The 20,838-nt window shown below is 35.4% G+C and overlaps 2 protein-coding genes across 9 annotated transcripts in view; one reads left to right on the plus strand and one right to left on the minus strand.

The window, feature by feature from the left end:
- Nucleotides 1-20,838, plus strand: part of csul (protein arginine N-methyltransferase 5) — a 546,076-nt gene that overhangs the window by 374,899 nt on the left and 150,339 nt on the right. The window lies entirely within an intron of this gene.
- LOC110836151 (uncharacterized) overlaps nucleotides 1-20,838 on the minus strand; it is a 321,064-nt gene that overhangs the window by 262,085 nt on the left and 38,141 nt on the right. For 2 of the 5 annotated variants that reach the window (XM_087347248.1, XM_087347244.1), the window contains exon 1: nucleotides 14,434-14,750. The exons of 1 other annotated variant lie outside the window; for it this stretch is intronic. The gene's annotated coding sequence lies outside the window, so the exon portion shown is untranslated. Of the gene's footprint in view, nucleotides 1-164; nucleotides 189-9,639; nucleotides 9,790-14,433; nucleotides 14,751-20,838 lie in introns of those variants that run through there. 2 more of the 5 variants (XM_087347245.1, XM_087347247.1) reach the window with 2 other exon arrangements.

Here is a 20,838-nt window from a genome sequence, read left to right on the forward strand (position 1 = left end):
CGTCGGAAATTTGGGTTCACATATAAGGAAGAAACAGAGATTTAAAGGCAAAGAGATAGGTGTACAGAAAATGTCTGTCTTACCGCCATTCCTCTGTCTCGTTTATTTCCATTTTTACTTCTCAATCTGTTTTCCTGTGTCTCATTTCTCCAGTGTTTCCTTACCTTTCCCTCCATTTCTTCGTCCTATCTTCATTCCTCTCCTCAGCCTTTGTTTTCTTTATTATTTTCGCACCTCTGTTTTACGCCGCTACATAAAACAATTCAGAATCAAGCCGCGATACGTTTTATGTCTTCAGTGATGTATGTCTCATCTAAATGCTTGTCTGAAAAGCACGAAACTGTAATTGATCAGTGTGTGTCCGGAAGTAAATGCAACCTGTCAACTCCATCAAGTATTTCTGTGTTTTCCCTCAGTTTCAGAGTAAATTGTGAGTTGGTTCCCAAATTCCACGTTGGACTACAAGCTTCTCAAACAGTCCTCGAAATACTATAATAAATTTCTGCCCTGAAGTAGCCCCTCCCCCATGATAAAATCAAAATTTTATCAAACTCCGCTCTTCTAAGGTTAATGTAAAAATTCTAATCGGATGCAGTAATATCTTACCCAACTTTTCTCCTTGCTTCCTTCTCATCGTTCTACCTTCTCCACTCTCCCTTTACCTGATGGACGAGCATAAGCGAAAATTTATTTTTCCCACAATTTCCGTTAAACGTAATGTCTCCCGCTGCTTTCATTTCTCTTTTATTTGTTTATTCGTTTGTTCTTTTGTTCTTGGATTGTATTTAATATATTAGACCTGCAGTTAATTACCAATCTATTTGCCTTATTCACACGAGAATCGATCCTGAGACCAGACACAAAGCTCATACATAGTGACAGCTTTCTCTATTTATGCTCTCACTGACTCAGCCCTCAAAACCTGAGGTGAATGATCTCACCCCACTGAGTGCGTGGCGTATCGTGATCTGTTATAAGGGATGGTCACATGTTCGTGTCAGTTTCGCGTGTAAAACCCGGCTTAAGACACGATTATCAAGCACTGCTTCTCTTCATCAACTCCCTGACTCATCCATGCCTTATCTTTTTCGACCTATAGAACCCATCATTTAAATTACATTTTTCCTCCTATCGGATTATAAAAACTTAAACAAATATAACTGCATAGACTTTGGTTCTTAAACCCTCTCCCCCTCTACAGAGGAATAAGAAAAATTATCTTTCATGAAGCGATTTCTGGTTTTAAAAACCATAAACTGGTATATTTTACGTATAAGTTTGTTAAATCTCCAGGAGCTGGTAATACAACAGATGAAGATTTCCGTCTTCTGGGTTGTTGCGCTGTGTAGAATATTCATCGCCCTGATGACGGAGGCAGTATGACCTCTGAAACGTTGGTTAACATCAACCAGACTACACAGTGCAACAACCCAGAAGACGGAAATCTTCATACTCACCGCTGTGAGAACCTCAAGTCTCACAATACAACAGATATTTATGGGTTACATAGCGTGACAAACAGGCGTCAGACAGACACGAAAGTGCGTACGCCATGTTGGTACTGCATAGCATTATCTTGGTCTGGTTCTGTACGTTTTATACACAGCCAATCAGTTCTTCCAGGAAGAGAACATGAATATTGCACAGGTAAAAGGTAAATAAAAATAGCTCTTGGAGCGTTCACAACAAAAAGTTGCAAACATGACCAGTTAGCATTAACATGACTTTCTGTCCGTCTGTCTGCTAGTATGTAAAAACTCGTATCCCTGAACGGATTTTTATTAAATGTTATACTTTTGGAATATTATTTGTATACCAAATCAAATAGCGATAATGGACAACTCATATGAAGACTTAACTCGCGTTTCTGCACGCAACTTGAGATGAATTTGCTTTTATTTTTCGAAGCGAAAAATCAAATATACGTATATAATTTAAAAATAAAGATAAACTTTCCATATGATAATATATGATAACATTACATTCAATATTTTGTTTAAATACAGGCCCTACATATAGAATAAACAATATTCTCTTTTAATTGTATTTCGAATTCGAGTGATGGGTTATCAAACATGTATCAACTACAAAGTTCATTTAGCGTCGAATTATGCGAGGTGATCATGTAACTTCATGAAATGTGTACTGTATTAAAAAATAGTTTTTCCGGCCTTTAGTTTGGATCTAGTAATATCGTCACTGGTGTCTGTATTGTAATTAAAAGATATTTTAATCTTAATTAAAATCTAACCACGGCGTCGCGGAAAACCAGATCTATGCGGCATGTTGAGGAGTATATAGTTCACTATGTTCGTAATTTATACACGGTAAGAATCATTTTTATAGTGATGTATTAGAATAAATATTATTTCATATAAATATGAAGTGATAATATGTATACTTTAGACACTGGCATATATGATATGCTCAATGACTATGATATATGTGGTATCTTACTAAGTAACATACTGACTAAAGAAAATAAACAGCTGAGATTTTATAAAGTTGTGTCAGTATCGATTTGTTGATTGAAAGTAAATCTTGAAAAATTTAAACAGGGGACATAAATAATATGAAATCGGCAAAGATGTGTTGTGTGAAAACTGTTAATGGCTTTACTAGACTAAACCATATTAAAACAAGATATGAGGAAGGAATCGAAATTATAATCGCTACAAAGGAGAACAGATGAAAACGAAACTATACGCAATTTCATCTAAGAGGATAAACTGAAATGACGCCGAGACAAGTTTAGAACTAGGAAAAAGTGGAATCAATACGCGAAGTTGGAACGGACTTGAATATCATGAAGTGAACAAGAAGAAGAAGAAGAAGAAGAAGAAACACTCTGATATTCTCATCACTGACTAATAGTTCATCTGTAATATATAGACAATATACAGTACAATAAGATTAATTTCCTAGACAGCGCAGGCGTGAAGCGAATTTATGCGACATGTCCAGAATTTGAGATTCTTTCGTCGGCGAAGACATCCATTGTGATCTTCCGTGTTGTGACGCCATGTGACCTTGTATGTGGTTACTAACATTTAGGCGGAACGTATCACTTCCATCTTCAGAGTAAAATGATCTTCTTTGGTGAACTCGGTGATTAACAACGTTTCGAAGGGAATTTTGGCAACCTTCTACAAGACCACACAGCATCAAAACCCTGACGAATACCCCTGCTTCGTATTCGGCGTTCAAAACCCGGCCCGGAATCTGCCTATTCGGGTTGAGTTGTTCGTGTTTATTTCCATCCCCTTAAGGAAAATTTCTGAATATTAGCGGCCTTAAATTAGGCCACGGCCGCTTCCTTCTATATCCTTTTAAATTAATAATGCGTAGATTATCTTGTCATTGGACGTTATGAAGTCTGGGTTATTGACGTCGTTAAATAAGTCAGAAAATAAAATATTTTCTGCTGATAAATGTTATGGCATATTTGGTATGAAATAAGAATTTCTGTCTCTCAGTTCATATAATCCAGCAAATTGTTACTTAGCGTTACGGCAGGCCACACAGTAACTCCACCCGTTACTGATATATTTCCTTAGCTAAAATTGATATATGTGAAGCAATTCTGGCGCCCGTACAAATGTTGCGCCACATGTTCGTTCCAGTCCTGTCCGCAACGTTGATTAATTTTTCATCCACGTGGACATTCATGAAAGATTTGTAGAAACGTCTGAGTTCTTCAGACTCCAAGTTTCTCTTTTACAATGTTACACGATTATTTTGGGTCCATGCCAGATGTTGCTAGTATATATACTCATTCTGATTTCCGAAAATGAACCTACTGTATAGAACATCTTCAGTTTAGTAGTGGTCAATGTAATCTAAGTTAAATTCTGTTAAGTAATCATAAAGTATTTGTTGAATAGAAGAAGAATTTTTACAGATGATAATGTTAATGAATGAAACTGAAATGTTTATATCTACTCTATAAAACATATTATACGTATTTATAATGCAAAACGTTAGACTGTTTACTTAGAGTTGGTGCTCTTGAAACATTTTCTAGTAATGAGATTAATATGTTATTGAACTGCTTTCTTAACATTTGAATTCAAATTTATTATAGCATGTAGTAAGCATTTTAATATGTACCATTTATGCAGCTTTTCGCCACCTTGGCTTCCCAAGACGCAACTTCTGTCAGCCTTGTGCATCGTCTACAAGTCATGCTTGCAGAACGCCTTCTTCCCAAACGTCCGTGTTCTTACTCCCATCCTATTGGTTGATGGGTGTCCATTTATATATTATTTTTGGCTATCTGCCTCCCATTCCCATTAGATATACATACTGTTTCGAACGTTTCCTTTACACACTCCATATTATCATTTCTTCACCATCCATCTACTTTTTAAATTATAATTTCATACGTATTCTTCCCATTATTGACAATTCTTTATTTTGAAATAATACACTCATAGCACGTAATTTATTTTGCGTAGTACGTATAATATGAAAAAAATTACACCAAAAACACTGCAAAGTAGCTACTTTTTTGTCTTGCAGATACATGGATTCCTCTTATTACTATCCACAGCATTGGTCCAAGCTTCAAGTTGCCTAAACGATTAATATTTTGAGGATATTTTAATTGCATGAATAATTATATTACTTGAATTCCGTTTTTAATATGTATGCCTAACGTAGGGAGGCTCTGTACGAAAGAGCGTACTTGGAATTACTAGGCGTAGATTGGAAAATAATGTGGAAAAATGTGGACTGGATTTAAGTAGCTTAAGACAGTGACAAGTTACTCGTGTGGACAGCAGTAAACGTCAGGTTCCATGCATGAGGTGAATATTTAAAGTATCTGAGCTACAGTGACCTTTTTAAGGACTGTGCTGCATGGAGTTCTTGTTAACATAGAAAAATGGAAATTCTATTTTGCTTGAAATGAACAGTCTCTCTGCTGGAGAGTGGCAATGCATTGAAGCTACAGAAGTAGAGAGCGGAATAATGAAACCCATAAAAAGAAATTAACACATAACCAGAATTAAATTTCAAGTTATTCTCCTAGTAGGTCACACATGAATCCCATGTGCACATGACAGTTATTTAGCACAATTTCTTAAGATACATTTCATTGATATTTAATTACCTAAATGTAACTGTATGAGCCGGGATAGCTGTAAATCTAATTTGAAACACGAGACTGCACTGCAGAGTCTGTTTGTACATTTAATTTCTGTGTAAATAATTTCTTCAATCGTGATTATATTCATAAATGTATTAGTAAACAAATATGACGGCAGTTTTAACTGGCTGTTACAGTTATCAGTTTTTTCTGCTGTTACTCTCGTACACGTTTTTATCTTCATTAAGTTTTTAATTAAATAAGCCAGAACTGTTACCAGTTAATTCATATCACGTCGTAATTTTTGTACGTAAATTGTCAGGGCTTCACAGGGAAGGTAGCAAAACTGTACGACGTCTTGATTTATCGCAGTATTCACCTGCTTGGCAAAGAAAGTGGATGTGTCACCCTCTACTCATTCAAGGTAATCTCGTTTGCTTCCTACACTTCTGTGGTGTTACCGTAAATACGGTTTGCTAAAAAAATGTATCAAGATCAGAAGAGTACACCGCGAAATGCTCTTTATTAAAGTGATAAAGTTAAAACCGAATTATGTCACAAAATTTCAAGACGATCGATTCAGTTGCATGATGACACACTGAGTTAATTATATCAGTGCATTTATGTCTAGCTACTTAAAGCTCTTTTATGTAAAACTATAGAATTATTCTTAACAAATGCTTATTAATATGCTGTGAATAAGCTCGTCATTAATCTTGTTATTTACGAGCTAAGATGCATAAACATTTTGTGAAAATGTAATTTACACCTTTTGCCAGAAATCTTTTATTACGCTTTTTAAATTCTACCATAAATTTAACAGACCGTGCCTGAGTTATCTGTCTTATAAAAAAATATGTATATGTGAATGTATATATATATATATATATATATACATATACGTATATGCACACAGACACGAAATTATATTAGAAAAGGAATAAGAAATATCCCAGAAATTTTGTATGTGTATGTATCTAGTAGCATTCAGCAACTGAACTGACGCCATATATAAGCAGACAAGGCAAAGCTCTGGGATACTGCTTGGATTATGCCTTGTTTGATAGGACAAAGCTCACGCGATGAATAACTCTATGTTGTAGACCGCAAATAGACAAATTTCCTTAAACAAGTACATGTCAACGAAAAACAAATGTTGTACAAAAACAGAAGTTTACTGTCAGACCTGATTCAACAGATTAGAGAAATTCGTTGACTTTGAACCAAATTTAGCGTGTGTAGCTTAACTTTTTACAAACGTATAAATGAATAATTCAGGGAATTACTGAAGCTGTATAGTTTAAATGAAAACAAATATAGAATTACAGCTCTGGTTGGACCATTGACAAGAATTTAGATAAAAGCACTCCAAAGAAGACTTATAAATATACTCCACGGAATAGAGAAGACGTTGGAAGACCTAATATACGATGGAGAGATCAGTAGCAACTCCAGTGGGAATGAACGCGGCAATAATCTCTTACCTTGGAGTTAATAAAAATTATGGCGATAAAAATGATGCACATAAATACTGCTCCTTTTATATTTTTTAATTTATAACTACTTTCAAAAAGTTTTTATATTCTTTATTTGAACCGTTCTGCGCCTCATCTGTTAGAGACTGTACATAAATAGCAAGATAATGAATTATATGTTGATTCACTTTGGATAGATTTCAATCTACCTAGATTGTAACTGTCTCAGAATGTAACTGAAATATCTGAAGACCGGCCACTAGAAACCTGTCATGGGTGTGCACCTTTGGTTTTAATTAGAAATTATTCAGTATTATGTTCGTGGCATTTCGTTTCATGACTGTACCTGAAGATATCAATAAGAAATTACATATCGATTGGGATTCGAAATTATAAAATACATAAAAAGGCATGATTTAAATGGATGTGGCAATTGAAATAGAAAATGTGTAATTTTTAGGTTTAAACTAAATAAACCAAGTAACACCACAAATAAATTTCTTGTTCAGATTTTGACAGTCGCCTAGGTAGTCAAGAAATTTCCCTTTTTGTATGCAGCACAAAGACTCATTAACATATTTACAAAACCCAGTCATTGGTCCGTATGTTAAACCAGATGAATGAAGCCTAGACACTATTTTCGTTTGATCAGTTTCAATATTAACCTTCCATCTGTGGCTAGGTATTGCAAGTAGTGATATCCAATCGGACTTTTCTACCAAAATTATTTTTATATTTCTCATTTCCCTCATGCGTGCTGTCTCCTTCATTTCATTATTCTAATAATATCTGGTGAAGAATACAAATTATTAAACTCCTTAATTTGCAGGTATTTCTATTCTCCTGCTACTTCATCCTTCTTCAAGTCTAAATATTCCCCTCAGAACCCTTTATTCAAACATCCCAATTCGTGTTTTTCCCTTATTGGGGCAGACCAAGCTTCACGCCCATACAAAAACAGTTTAATTATGATTTTGTATTATTTTATATTTACATTTTTGGACAGCAGATCGGAAGACAGAAGATTATGAGCTAAATGTTACTACGCATTACTCAAATTTAATCTATCCTTAATTTGTTCCGGAATACTAATTTTATTTATTATAGCCGTATTTTAGCTTTCATTTGTTTCTCAGATTTAGGGCTTTGGTTTTGGGGATGTAGAGTTTACAAGACAGCACGAGGGGAAAATATTCACTGCTGACGCTAGTAATGTCCTCAAAACTGTTACTCCATTTCCCCAGGGTCAAACGATTTTACGTAGAACATTAATCGTGGTTAGGCCTGTTTGACGCAGATGACTTGACAAGCTAATGTCTGTTAGGTTGCACGTACGTGAGAGTGTGTATGAAATATTGTTCAGAATGGTTGTGTTGCTCTGTAATGTGCAAGCATTAGGTATGAGCGTAATTTATGCTGGATACCATGGGAGCTGTATTACACGAGTTTTTGAAAATTAAGACGGTTATAAAAATATTGACTAACTTTTCCGTTATGTATTTTATCCATCCGTTTAAAACTTACCTCTCTTAGGTACACGTATTCTCAACAGCACCTTGTTTTCAAAATTCAACTGTTTTTTTCCCTTAGGGCAAGAAATCAAGTGTAACACAACCGTGAAACGACAGTTAAAACTGTATTTAGTACTAAAACCTATAACTAAAATAACTATACTAAAATATAATTATTACTATGTAATAAAAACTATTATTATTTGTATGATGAGTATAAATGATGGTTAGCTTTAAATTATCGTATTAAAGCTTATGGTAAAACCGTGGTAGGAAGCTTAAATTGTTTATTAAAGTAGCAAGCAACCATTAGCAAAGACGGACGTGAAAAAAATGAACTATCCATTAAGAAATACCTTGATTCTTGGCCGTATGTGAATAATTGCAAAAACAAGGAAGACGTATGACGATAGAACATATGTCATTTTCGGACAGGACCAAGCTGGCAAAGAAACATGTTACCTCTGCTTTCATATTAAGTAGAGTGATGGACGTATTCCAGCTGCTGAAACGTCGTAACAATCCACTGTCTTAATGACATTTGATAAAAAGAGAAAGTTTTATGAACTGGTGTTACGGTAGTGTGAAAATGTGAGACACGTATTACAAGACTGTGTTATTAGATAGAAACGTTGTTTTAATTTGTGGGCTACGTTTCAGTGGACGCATGCTGTGGCTTCATCCAGCGGTATTTCCAGAACAATTGGTTAACACAAAGGAAAATTAATTTGTCGTGGATTGGATCGATACAAGCGGACGAACCACATCTGTCGGACAATCCTCCAAGCGACGCAAAATACAGTGCTTGGGCGTTTCTTCGATGAAGAGATAGTTTTGTATTTTGGAGTGTTTCTTCTTCTTTTTTTAGGCCTATAATACTTTCAGAATACAAACTGAATGTTCAATGCATTCAAAATTGTTCTTAAGAGGTTTTTTGTGACAAAATTGTCTTGTGATGGTCTTCTGTCAAGCTCTTGGTATAAAAATATAGCGCTATCGTAGTGAACGCTGTGTATGACTAAGAGCAAGTTACTGATTCGATTGTAAACAGTATGTAAAAACATTGTAGTGCAGTACAGTCACGTTCAGAAATGAAGGTATGAGGTAAGGTCTGGGAAATTCTGACTCACGAATTTTCCTGTGACGGTCTTGGCTATACGCAAAAAAGGCCGACGGTTCAAACACCAGCTGTATTACGAAATAAAGTCTTATGTTTTGAAGTATGAATGTAAACGTTTGCGTAACATAAAAACTTGGAAGTCACTGTACATTCACTCTGTATAACAGAACCTTCAAGATATATCGATATACAAGAATGTATCATTGTATAGGCCTATTAACTAAAACAACGAAAGCCCAAAGCTAGATAAAAGTAAATTATACTCAAAAGAAACTAATGGAAACAAATAAAGTTGGCCAACTTATTATTATATGATTTTATTATACAATACGTTTCTATGCCATTATGTTTGGTATCTGGTCAAAGCTTCACCACCAACGTTTAATTACTCTGTTTACCAGAGCCAGCCATTTTATCCTTAGACAGATGGATCAAATCCATAACCTTGTATTACATATTCCATTGGAATATGTTTTAGTGCCGTATTCCAGTCTCCCAAATAGTCGGATTCCTTAAGATTTTGCGATGTGTTTGGCTTTGTCATTTCTCTCACGCGCCGCCTTCAAGCGATGTTAGCGCCACTTTATCCTCCATCTGTAATCCGATAATGAATAAATAACAACTCTCAGTTTCTCACAATGAGATGTTATTGAATTTAAAATTTTGTTTATGGTTTAGTAAAGTCTCTTCTATGTTGAGAGCATTTCTTAAGAAGATAAATCATGGATATTCTTTCTGAATCACCGAATCTTTTCTATGATTTAAAATACCCGAACGTACTGATGAAAATTTAAGGATATTTAAGTGTACAGTGACATCGCTTCTATAAATCAATCCGATGACAGTACTGAAGAATTAAAATTTATCGGAGGAGGACAAACAATTTATAGTGTGCGATACGGTCACCAAATGTTATGTTAACGGATATACATAAAATGTGTAGGTTGCCATATATACCCTCACATTTATTGTGGAGCGGGCCGTATTTTATGTTCGTCGAAGCGAGGAAATATTCAAACGTCACGCCAGTTTACTTTAGTGGGTGTACATAGATTACTGAGGACGTAGAAATGCTAGTGTATGATATCGATATTGTGCTTCTGGTTTGTGACGTCGTGTGGGACCTAAGGCAGTTACCAGTTTTGGGAAAAAAATACTGTATCCATGTCAATATAGGAACAGCAGCCTAGGAATTTGAATGACCTTGACTCTACTGTCACGGGTAAGGTTAGGAGAGTTTGTTAAGCCGGTGGTAGACCTGATTTTGGTTTTATGTGTCGTGTCACGTGATTATCGTTAGGTTGCGTTTTAAATGGTACTGCCAGTGTTTTTAAATGACAGTGTTACATAGATCTACTATTCTATTAACCTCTCTCTAACATACGACAGAATTTTAGATTACATACTTAAAGATCAGAGGCTATGTGACATAAGGTTATAAGGATGTATGATTATGCTTTATGTGGGTGAAATATTTTGTATTGTCTGTTGTTTATTTAACGACTCTATCAGTAGCTCATGTGATACTACTTCGAATGATAGGATGGACAATGAATAATGACGTGGAATGTATATACAAGGAAGCTTTTGTGGGGTGATTTAAGTTACATTTGAGGTACTTGCCGGTGATTGAATTAGTGACCCATTGAATAAGGACCAGGGGTTCTAACCACTTAACCTCGAAGTTCATTGTCTGATTACAAGATTATGTAATACGCGAATGTTATTGGTGGATTATAATATATTTTATGGCTGAATGATAAGTGGATGATTATGAAAGATATAAGCAAATGATTATTTAGTATGCAGATGGATGATTATGAATAGTGTGAGTGAATAATTATGAATGATATTAGCGGATAATAGTAAGGTATGTGGGTGAATAATTATGAATTATGTGGTTGGGTGGATGATTTTGAATGACACAGGCGTAATTTAAGTAGATATATATGAATAGTGAATATTTAGTTATTTGAGAGAAGAACGGGGTCTCTTTGAAGGTGTTAAGCTGCTCAGACCTGCCTTTTACATTTTAGCAAGTAACTGCTTGCCATTATTCTGCGTGGTGACCGTACCATATGCTGTAATACAGCCCTCAAGCAGACTACACGTTGTTAGATCTTGGCTTTCAGTAGGATTCCAGAGAAACTAAAATAAACTTTGTATGCCGTGTTTCGAGTATTTAGGTGAAAATTGTTTTATTCCTGGAAGAAATTCTAACGTACATAATCATATTTCATGTCTATTTGTTAAAGTTTTATCTTCAAGGAGAGGATAGCTTTCTTGTATTTGTTATTTTACGGTCACTTAGACATGAGATAATTCAGACTTTCTCATTTCTTACTTACAGACAAGTGCGTGGATTAACAACTGATTACAGAGAACAACTGTTAATTCTTGTAAACAAAATTTACAGCAGCTTGCAGTACATCGTAAACCACACGAATTCACAAGCCACAAGTACCATTTAAATGTGATTGTGAATTTAAATTTGGCTTCACCTTAATTTGTGGAAGATAGGGGACCCTCCCCAATTCAAACATCCGCTCTGCTTTGCTGATCAGATTTATCGGTAAGGTATTGGTGTGTATTATCTAAACAGAGGAATACATGACGAAATAGGACATAGTTCCCAGACAAAATGTTTGCGGCGTATATTATATATATGCACATATATAAATTGTTACTAGATTTATTAAGCCTGATATGAAATACTTGATTTAAGCCTCCATGCTTTCAAATTTTTTAAAAAAATCTTTTCAGTATCATAATTTTGTCCTTTGAAATGAAAATGTTCTACATCTCGTGAGTTTGGAATAACGAAATCCTCGAAGTAGGTTCTTTCTTGAGAAGCTGACAGTCGCTTACGCTCATTCATAAAATCCAGCAAGTATAAGTAGCATGTTTCGGTTTCTGTATAGAAATGAACAACGAATTCGTAGTTTCTATTTGCAAATGAATGTGGTACGATATTTTGAAAACACGAAATTTAAGCGGGCTTCTCGTTTGAACGCGACAGTAGTTTCTAAATAGATGTCTGTATGCCACAACGCAAGTTTGCACCTGTCCGTAGTTAGGAGCACATAAATCAAACACAGCTATCTTTGTGAATGATAACGTCGTATGCACAGACTAGCATTATGTGTAGTGTGGTTGTGCCTTCGCAGATAATGGACTCTTCCACAACACATCGAGTTTCAAAATCGAATTGTGATGTATGTGTTTATTGATTACGTAACGACTTTTCGGCTTCCTAAGTACGTATGTGACTGCAGTTCTTTAATAGCACAAACGCAAAATGTAAAAGGTGAAATGAAGAGGTTAGTCATTCAAAATATATCACGTTAGCTTCCCCCCCCCCCCCCCATATTTCTTTCCACATAATTATATATGATCGTAATAATATATAATTTTAATAATTATCACATTGTATACTGTACATACAAATTGTGAAATCGTTGTTAAGTAAACATAAACAGACTCATGTATCAACATAAGAGGCCATTTTACTGATATCAAAAAACGATTCTGTAATGGGAACGGTGGTCCTCTGGCTATGTTACGCCGTGGTTACCAACTTTTCGGGGGGATGTATCACCTCCGATTTCACATTACCTAGAAGATGGAGGTGATACGTTCCTCCGAAATGTTGGTAACCACCTAAAATACCACAAGGTGTCACAACGCAGGGGACTACCATTGACAATTTTACAGCCGTTAGAGGGCTCTTTTTTTATGTTTCTACACTGGTGGCCAATCTGTATGTATCAGGTCTTGTCAGGTTTATAACTCTGGTCTACTTATCAGTCCAGGTTATTTTATGAATATAAATTACCATGTTTCCCTTGCCTCTAAAAAGTTAATTATTGACGTGGTCCTTGACTTAAAATGTAATATCAAGAATGTACTGTCATGTTGAACGACGCCATTAATTTTACACGAAATATTAACGAATAGTTTGAGTGTGTCTTCGGTTTATGTGCCGATCTATTACTCACGTGACAATAAATACGGGAATAAATATTATTTGTTACTAGTTCACAAACTTTTATGAAACTATATATAATTATCAGAGCGTATGATGTAATTAAGAACGATTACTACAGCTAAATATTTGTGTTTATTTGGTAAGCACTTAGGCATTAAGGTAATGCGATCCCTGTGTTTTATTAACGCCACGTGCGGCACTAAATATAATCGTACCATCTCTTCAAAGGGAGTCTTCCTTCAGCTGTTAGAAACAATATATTTGATCCTGTTAAACGTTTAAACAGACGCAAAAAAAAAGGCAAACGCCTAAATCTGTTAAGTGCGCAAAAGTGTAAATAACTCTTAAAATATATGTGTGAAAATTGAGTGAATTGTCAAGATTTTTCATTTGTTATTATAGAAAAAATTGTTTCCGACATAAATTATTCTTCTGGCTTTATTAGGTAGCATGTGTTCTGGAGTTCTGCGTTATAGCGAAACCTAACCTATTATTAACACACAATATTTATTTAAGGGAAATTTAAAATTTTAATAATTTTAAAATTTCGCCCTTGTTCATTCCAAAATTAATTACGAGTATTTATTGGAAGTGTTACTACTTTATTCATCTTCCTTTTAACTTTAATTCCACTGTAATTCATCGCCTATCTTTCAGTTGGGTAATATTCTCGCCCTTTAAAATACGAATTACAAATCAGTAAGATTTTGAAAGTAGGACCCTGTGGAAAATATGTTGTAAAAATATGTTGTATTTTTTACTTTAATTAGAGTATTACGATAAAATTTGGCTGTATATCAATTTTAAAATTGTAATATTGTACCAGAAGGTGTTTTTCCGCTTTAGGAATTAAATTGTATTCGCATTTATTAAAATTACTGTTGAATATAAGCCATACTATTTTTTCCGAATTTGATGGCAGAAATAAATAAGCATGATTCTAAGTAGTACAACCTAACATTACAATACGTTAGCAGAACTTATCACATCTACTGAAAATTGTTGTTTAAACTAACTAACTAAGTAGCTGGCTTAGGGAACCCGAATGTTCATCACCGAATTAACCAAAGCCATCCACCGGTCCCTGTCCTGGGCCAACAAAATCCAATCGCCGGTTAAATTATGCTTGAAAATTGAACTAGAATCATTTCAAGAAAATCAGTAATTTGTTCTTAGAAAACAGTGTCAAAACAGATAAATAAACACGACGTGCTTACACAGAATGTGAAATAGTTATAACACTCTCATACCTGTTCTACTGAAGATTTTATAACAAGGCCCAAGCGTTGGGCAACTGAAGACTTTTGCGTTGCTGGAAGTCAGCTGGTTCACTATTACGATGAGCCTAGACGCAATTCAAGTTTCTACCACCCTTCAGCTTCAGTAGACGTATATATGTATGTATGTGACGACCGTAATGCTTTCTCAGCAGGAACTTCTCATTGACACCTGTAAGAACCGATCACCGGGCACTCATGTCACCGAACACAGAGACGACACTGAAAATTTCCTGTACCTTGAACCTTTGTTCTCTGCGTCTCCGCCTACTGACTAACTCTGAAAACACGCAGAACTCGCTTGCAGTTAGAGGCGGCGCGACGTGAAGCGTCGGCGTGGTTCCGCCATTGCTCGGGTTCTTTCGCGAAGTTTCGGTGTAAGAGAGACAGAGACGCAGCGACTGCCGCACGGAACACAGCTCCAATGGTCAGGCGTATGAGAGAAAAAAATGTGTCTTCCGTATCGTAGACTGCGCGTAGGATAAGGGCTGTTGTAGCAAGGGCGAATCCTCTCACTTTCTGTCGATACAAGTAAGGACTCCTCTCCCACTTTGCCCTATAGACGCAACAGTTTGTTTCTTTTCATAAAGCAGGAAAGACAAATTTCAGGAGAAAAGTCAACCAAACACTTTTGCCTTCACGATTATAATTCAGTTGAAGAATTCCCCTTTCCAAATCTTAAACATACGAGATACATCAGTATCATGTACAAGCTTCTGTTTTTGGCTAGTTCTTACAAGTTAAAATAATGTACGTGAATAATTTCTCAACTACTTTTCTAACGTTTGTCACTTAAACTTGGTTTCTGTAAAAAAATAATAAGTATGAAGCATGAACTGCTTTAATTGCAGGAAACGTTAATCTAATATTCTAAATCAAGATTAAAAAAACTGGTCTATTTAAAAATCTAATTTTATTAAGAAGATTTAAGAGAATACAAATAAAATATGTCATCTTATTACATTATCCAAATAGAAACCCAAGATCTAGGCATGAAGATTCTATTAAGTCTTATTAAATTGTATACGGTATAAAATTATTTTTAACCAGCTAACGGTTTTTATTCGTTCGGATGAAAGATTTGTTCATCCCTGCACCAGTATTTGTTTTACTGTAATTTCGAATTATATTAAATTGTATGATTGGGAACAAAATCATTAGAAAGATTTTTGATTGATTATGAAGCACACCTAATAAACGAAATTTTCTTTTCAAGTTTATAGCTTACAAAAGTGTTTCCTGATATGTGTGAGATGAGAAGAGAAATTAAGATAGGACAATAGTTTCTCACGATTGCTGCCCTAAAATATTTCAATGATATTTTTTAGCACGAATGTTGTAATAATCTAGCATAGGTTATAGAATTTGAATTTTAAATGCGTTTTGAGAAAAGTCACGGGAGGTTTAAATTGTGTTTAAATTCTTCTTTAGATATCTCAGATCATCCAATAGTCTTCAAATGTTTTCTGTTCGTCCGACATCACTTCTCATATTTAACGGATTTATGAAGAAAAGAAGCAGAAATAACCCTCTCATTATAAAGATAGATAAACTGCATGTCATATATCTAACTTTTGTTGATTCTTACTTTTTATACATTTGTTTCTCTTGAAACGTGAATATATACGAAGATTTCTGTCTTCTGGGTTGTTGCGCTGTGTAGTGTGGTCGATGTTTGTGGTAAAATAAGTAACGCATCCTAATACTTCCTAAGAAAAGCTCTCACTTAGAACAGAACAGAATCTGTTTCGAAAAGGAAATATTTATTGAGCAATTTCATCTTGCCGTAAAACGAGTTGGTTTACAAGCGCAGGTAAAATATTCATTTCGCATTGCTGAAATACCTATCGATCTTAAATATTCACAAAAAAACATTTCGCTGTTGTATTACGCAAGGCTTTAAAGAGACGTAAAGTATAACGTCTCGCTTAAGTTTGTGGTTTCAGTCCATACCAAGTATGAAGTTGCAGGATTTATTGGCTTCCGATTATGAATATGTGCACGTATTTGCTGTATGTCGCTTTATTCCTGTGTCTTTTTCGTGTACAATTTGTCAAACACTTGTTACAAAGTAGTAGCAGATGCTCCGCCCTGGATAGTAATGCGCATTAAGACCACTGATATTGGAGGAATATAAAGTAAGTGTTATATATATATATATATATATATATATATATATATATATATATATATATCACAGCAGCGAAGTGTAGTTGTTTCTATGGTCATCATCATCATTATTCCATGCAGCAATATCTATATACCCTATTTATTATAAAATTATTTTTCGATGTTTCAATGTCAGTGTACGTGTATATACTAGGGTAATTAGGGACTACTCTAAATTTATTGTAAAACACTATTGGATTCCCTCAGAAAGACGAGTTGCTGCTGCCAATACAATGACGTTAATATTTTGACAATTATATTTTTGCTAGCGAACGTTACTTATAATTACAACTACTTTTAACTTTCTTTGTCTGTACTTTAGAGAGTTTTTGTACAGCATGTCTTGGTATTGCTTTAAAAATCGTACCTTGTCTACTCATGCAAACACGTCTGAAAATTACAAAGTAGTGGTTGAAAGACTTAAGTAATTGTTACTAGGATTTACAGTTCTTGTTTGTATTTAAGATATTGGAAAGTGTGACGTGTAGTTGGCAATATTTTGACGTGCTCTGCTTAAACGGTGAACAACAGCTTTTCAGGAACTCTATTTATCTTCCTTTGTTCGACGTTTCGATGGTTCTCCGTGACTTCAGTTGGCATTTCGTGCATCGATCTCTTTTATATGATGTTTTTGTGTGTTTATAGACGTCGCGTGTGCTTCGAAGCCTATTGTCGAAAAACGTCAGTGTCTAAGAGACCCATGATTTTGTGGCTAGACATCACGAAGCCTCACTTGAACAATGGAATCAACCGGATTTGGCAAATTTAAAGACTATAGCATCTGGTAGGACTGTAACTCTATGTCAGAAAGTCGAGATATTGATAAGATAATGTTACTGATTGGATTTTCTTTTATTTCCTATTTTCGTCGAATTTTCCATGAGAAAGAATGTAAACATTACCTGGCTTAGACCTCTCGTACCCCAGTATCGTGAGATTGAATCTCAGTCGAGGCCTGGATGTATGTCCACTTTTCTTCAGAGTTGTAGAGGCCTCGCCGTGGGCTGATCGTGCGTCCAAGTGTTCGTGTCAGATGTATTAAAAACTATTTATAATTCAGTTAGTTATATCTGAATTGCTAAATTAAAGCTTATGTCCTTTTGCGATCTATATCAATCAGTGTAGGTTATTAATATCACGCCTATAATCTATATACCTAACGCATTGTTTAATAAATTATCTTCGAAATATATGTTGAAGGCCGATTTTTACGATTTGATATGATTATTCATAACAAAGAATACTTTAAATTAGATAAGGGTGTGTCTGCAGAACTACGGCAGAACACAAAAATTCAGCTGGATTTAGAAAAATAGATGTTGAAGCATTGCTGTTTTAATATTCTTGCGTTAAGAAAATACTGAACGAATCTGTGTACTAACGTATTGTAAACTGTTTCGTGTGTCGTAATTAGTCACACCCCAATTTACGCATGTCCTTACATTTTTATCTATTCCTGAGCGAAGGGTCCAACAGATATGATTGTTCCTGTGGAGAGTTTATTCACATTTATATTCTATTTATTGCTGTATACACATTTTGTTAATCTAGTATTTCCCTATCTCTGCATCACATAATGAAGCACGTCTGTGCGCAGAACATGTTTTCAGGACGGCGTGGATTAAGATTTTAGTCTTTCGGATTGTTGCGAGTCGTAGCTTTTTTATTTGCATACCAGCTTTGTCGAATAACATCGGGCCTCTGCTTTTCCAGATGTTGGTGTATAACCAGGCATTTCAAGGCGTGACATCCCAAGTGATGACAAACTAAACGATTCTATGTCGATTTCAAGCAATCTCATAGAAAGTAGTTATATTAGTTTTTCTTCATATACTTCAATACGTGTGTTAGAAGAAGGAAGAATGATAGATTAATAATTATATGCTTCAGTAATTAATTTCTTTGGTTTATTTAATTTTGTATGTTAAATTTGTCCATTATCAACTTTTGATTCCCACTCTTCCCATCGTTGGAATTGTTAACGTATGAAATTTTGGTCTGCACAGTTACAGTTTAATGCAAGCTGTTACCTCATAAAGTACCAGGACATTGCATTAATTCTCTTGGTGTTCGTTCTTAATTCTTGTTTATTTTATTTGTGGTAATAAATTGACAGCAAGGTGCTGTCATTTATAGTATCATAAAGGTAATTTCAGGAGATTTTAGGTTCTCACGGCTGTGAAAATGTTGTCGAGGTTGCCAGGATTGTAACGTTGTGTATTTTTTAAAAGTATAGACGATATGTTCCTCCGAAAAGTTAGTTACCACTAATAAGGAATTAACGACGTTACAACCCAGAAGATCACAACCAACGACAGGTTAATATCACTGTTAAGTCTAAAATTATGTTTCGACAGACTTAACAACGCTGACACTACCAGGTGTCGTTGATTACAACAGACTTTTCATCTTCGGCGGAGATAAAGCCAGAATTTTCGCCTTGAAATGCAATTATAGGAAAGAAGTTATTCTGATATACCAGACACAAATTTTGCATTGATCAAAATACATCTGTGCTGGTTCTCACAGGAAAATTAATTGTCTTTTAAATCTTTTTGCTGCCTTTTAATGATATAAAAAGCTTCTTTTGTGGATCTTTAATAGTTAAATTGGCCGAACAAGTTGGCTTCTGACGCACACGTTGAAAGAAACGTTCAGAAACTCTGTCGTGGGATTATATCTACAAGCTTTGTTAGTATAAGAAATACACATTTCCTTGTGTATCTTTCTTCTGTGACTTAAGTTCAAAAATAGTGAATAAAGAATATACGAGGCGCGTTCCAAAAGTAAGTTTCCCACTCGTCCCACAGCTAGAAAACCTTATATTGCGCGAAGCGACTGTGCGTAAGTGATAGAGCAATGACGTAGCATGGCGCATGCACTAACGGCACTTCCCGCGTTCTCACAGTAGCATCGTTGCAGCTGTTGAAGATGGAGATTCTTATTTCAGCTCCCGCCGACTGTGAAGTGCGGTCAGTGATAACGCTAGGCCGCACACGGCTTGACGGACAGCAAGTCTCCTGCAGGAGTTCAGCTGGGAGGTGTTTAATCATCCACCCTACAGCCCGGACCTCGCTCCCAGTGATTTCCATCTTTTCCTACACCTCAAGAAATTCCTGTCCGGTCAGCGTCAGCGTTTTGAGAATGACAGAGAGGCGGAGATGGTTGTCACACAGTGGTTCCAATCCCAGGCGGCAGACTTCTACGACACAGGTATTCAAAAGGTGGTCCCACGGAATGACAAATGTCTCAATTCCGGTGGCGAATATGTTGAAAAATAGCTGGACACTTGCTGTATCTGTTGCAATAAATATTTCCATGAAATTGTGTTTTGTTTCTGTAAACGGCCCCAGGGAAACTTACTTTGTAGACCAGCCTCGTATTTTCGTGTAGTAGGATTTGAGATTTTCAAGGCCGTGAGTCTGAAGATGGCTGTCTTCTTATTCCCATGATCTCTTGGACAATTCCAATCTCTCGATAAGTGGCAATGAAATGTAATAAATCAGAAATAGTTTCTGTTTATTGCTCAGTTTTAATAAGTGGGAAGAAAATTTATAAAATCCGTTTGCAACAACCTTTGATCTATAAGAAACAATACTGGTTTATCTAAAAGAAATATGTACTGTGTTACACAAAGGCATATATTTTCACATAACACGACACAGATGTTGCAGAGAACCTAAAATACATGAACTCTATGCAAATAGCTTTATATGAAGAACATGTACTTAATTAGGGGCTGTGACTCTGCTCGCTTCTCGCGCCAACCCCTCCAGGGTTGGGCATCATTATCTTCCCGATTTTACTGACCTTTGCATGCTTCCCTACCGCCATTCCTGCCAACTTCTCCGACCTATCTTGCCCTTGTTTTAGGAAATTAGGTGCAAACAAATTATGAAAAGAAACAGAAAATAAATTTAAAAACAGTTTATGCGTCATAACTTGGTATGTTGGTCATCAGAGTCGTTGCTATCCAGGGTCTGGCGTTGGTTTTATAATTCTTATAAACCATATAGTCAGGTTTCCGCACCATATGACAAGGTATTACTAACTTGTCGATTCCAGAGGTAATATTCTTTTGTGGAGATATAATGTGAATACTAAATCTAAACCTTTGCAGATTGCATCATTAAATAGGCCTGTTTTGTCCGTTTAAAAAGACGAAATAAAGAACAGAAAATACGAGTATTATCACAAACAAAAATTGGA

Source organism: Zootermopsis nevadensis, unplaced genomic scaffold, assembly GCF_977971745.1.
Source record: "Zootermopsis nevadensis isolate Lab colony 2312 unplaced genomic scaffold, Znev_1.0 Znev_ptg000011l, whole genome shotgun sequence".
NCBI lineage: Eukaryota > Metazoa > Arthropoda > Insecta > Blattodea > Termopsidae > Zootermopsis > Zootermopsis nevadensis.